The sequence below is a fragment of the Augochlora pura genome, chromosome 1 (assembly GCF_028453695.1).
Source record: "Augochlora pura isolate Apur16 chromosome 1, APUR_v2.2.1, whole genome shotgun sequence".
In the NCBI taxonomy this organism is placed as follows: Eukaryota; Metazoa; Arthropoda; class Insecta; order Hymenoptera; family Halictidae; genus Augochlora; species Augochlora pura.
Genome location: NC_135772.1, coordinates 14,990,819 through 14,993,280, shown reverse-complemented (window position 1 = coordinate 14,993,280; position 2,462 = coordinate 14,990,819). Strand labels below are relative to the sequence as shown.

General features: G+C 39.6%; 1 protein-coding gene across 3 annotated transcripts in view; it reads left to right on the top strand.

Moving 5' to 3' along the window:
• Positions 1-2,462, top strand: part of LOC144472121 (uncharacterized) — a 67,082-nt gene that overhangs the window by 39,773 nt on the left and 24,847 nt on the right. The gene's annotated exons all lie outside the window — the stretch shown is intronic.

The following is a 2,462-nucleotide window of genomic DNA, read 5'->3' as shown; positions in this document are numbered from 1 at the left end:
CCCCCCCCCCCCCCCCTTTCCTCCCGTGCTCTTATAGGGGAACTATAACTCGAACTTCTGGCCTAAGCTATCCTAAGAATTCAGTTTATAACCGCTGACTCCACTGAGTTTTATTACATCTTTCTTCCCCTTTTCTCTGGCCGCCGCTTCGCATTATCCTTCTGCGTCCCGTTTATATGACCCCCCCCCCCCCCCGCCCCCCCCTTCGACTCCCCTCGCTCCCTGCGCACACCCTCGGACACCCCCTTAGAGGAGCTGCCGCTATAACGGGCTAACTATTCGATTCGCCTTATTTTATTCTAATCGCCGGCAACGTTTAACACTTAACCGTCGCCGCTGCTGTACCATGTACACACGCCGGCCGAGCAATTTCAATAAATTCGTTGCTCTCACCGTAATGTTGATCGTGTAAAAGCGAGTCCGATACTTAACGATCGCGGTTTCTTAAAATAGAAGGCATAGTTTTATGGAGATGCCTCGGCCGCCGGTATAAATATTCATATCAATGAAGACATTTAAAGCGTCAACGATCGCGGATTATTTTATATATAAAGTAACAGTTTAATCGCTTATTGATACGCCGCTCTTTTATCGTCGTTGCGATTATAAAAGAATACTTACGCTTTATTGGAAACTTTCAGCCTGGAATCAATTGTGTGTCGCCTTTACGTTCGAGATTTTATTGCAGTGCGAAAACTGCGTTCGTTTCGTAGGCGAATTGCGCGTGCACCCGATACCAAAATCCCCCGATTCAAAAAATGTCTAGGATTGTAAAACCAATTACGCTGTGCGAAGATATTGATTAGTATCGCTGTTTATTCAATTAAAGCTGGACAATTGTTTTGTTAAATGTATAGTTTATAGTTGTGTTGAGCAATACTGCACAGCAGAATATTGAAATTGATCGTCGATGATTTCGTCTGCTACATTGATGACATCTCCCACAGTGGCTGACACAATAAATCTACAATAAATATGAAAACAATACGCTACGTTTTATTTTGAAAATAAGACATTCAATATAAGTATAAATCTCGAACAATGAAACAGGAATAATTCCAAATATATATTAAAAACAAATTAATAATTGCGTTATGCATAAAAGCTATCGATAATCGCAAATTATATTTGGATGATGATGGACGCGCGAGGATGAAATTCTTGTACGGCGTATCTCGACTGCGTTCGATACCTTTTATGGACATAAAGTTTGCGCAATTGTCAAGTTTGGTGTAACCGTGGCACGGCAGTCGAGAGCGGCCGCTACTAACACACACGCGTGTTCAGTAAAAGGCGGCAGAGGGTCGCGTAAACTGCTACGCTTTAGTCGATGCAATCGGATGGATTACGATCGCGCGCGGGTCCCTTTCTGCGTCTCTTCTTGGCCCCGAGTTTATGACCCGATTTGCATATTTGTTAGACGTATTCTGTGCGTGTCGGTGTGCCCGAACGCCTTTCTTCCTCTAATCTTTCTTCCGACTCCGGAGCCATTCTTTATGATCCGGCGATCATCGCGATTCCCAGAGACGACGGCGCGGCGTCGGCACGTCACTGACGCGAAAGTTACGATTCTTTCCCCCCCCCTCCACCCTTCTACACGAGACTGATACAATGATCGGATGGAATTCGTGTGCTCGGGATTTAACGAAAGGCTCGAGATGGACGTGATACGGATCAGCACTTCGCGCAAGTTTATGCAGCCATAATACGAGAAGTAAAACAGATACAGAAAACGAAGTTTCCCAGTTTTTACCGTCGAATATGAGCTACGATATAAAGGTGACATAAGGTAAATCGTCGAATTTGAACTATACAATTGCAATGTTCCTCTTAAATTAAAATTTTTGTATTTAAAGAGTTTTAAAGAGTAAAGAGATTAAGATAATTTATGTCGATATACATATTATGTTCGATTTTGTTAAAGTTATTAGAGAAACATTTAAACGGCTAATACTGCAACTGATACAAACAATTCTGATTTTTTCATAAAAATCTGCGCAAATGAAATATTTTTTGGACCTAATTCTAATTAATTCTTATTAGTAAAATATTCTTTACGGGGTGTTCCAAAGTATAAAAATAACGTGGAAAAAACATCGTGTATGTTTTAGAAAAATAGCGAATTATAGAAAAATCGTAGAAAATATATAAATAAAATATAGAATATAGAAAAATAGCCAAAATGAAAGAATTCAGATAAAATCTTTTTGATTGACGCTCCATTATTTATTCACAAAGCCATTGTGCTATGCGTTGTTCTAAATATATCTGTTATGATTAATAGAAATAACTATCCTTAAAATGTAATTCAAATAACTTGTTTGACCTTATCAAATCGAATAAGATCGTGTAGTACGGAAACATAATTTATTATTCACCGTTTAATCAAAAGCGTCTAAAACGTACCATGTAAAACAGAATTGCGTGTAATCCAACAACAATCCAATGTTATCAGATTTTCG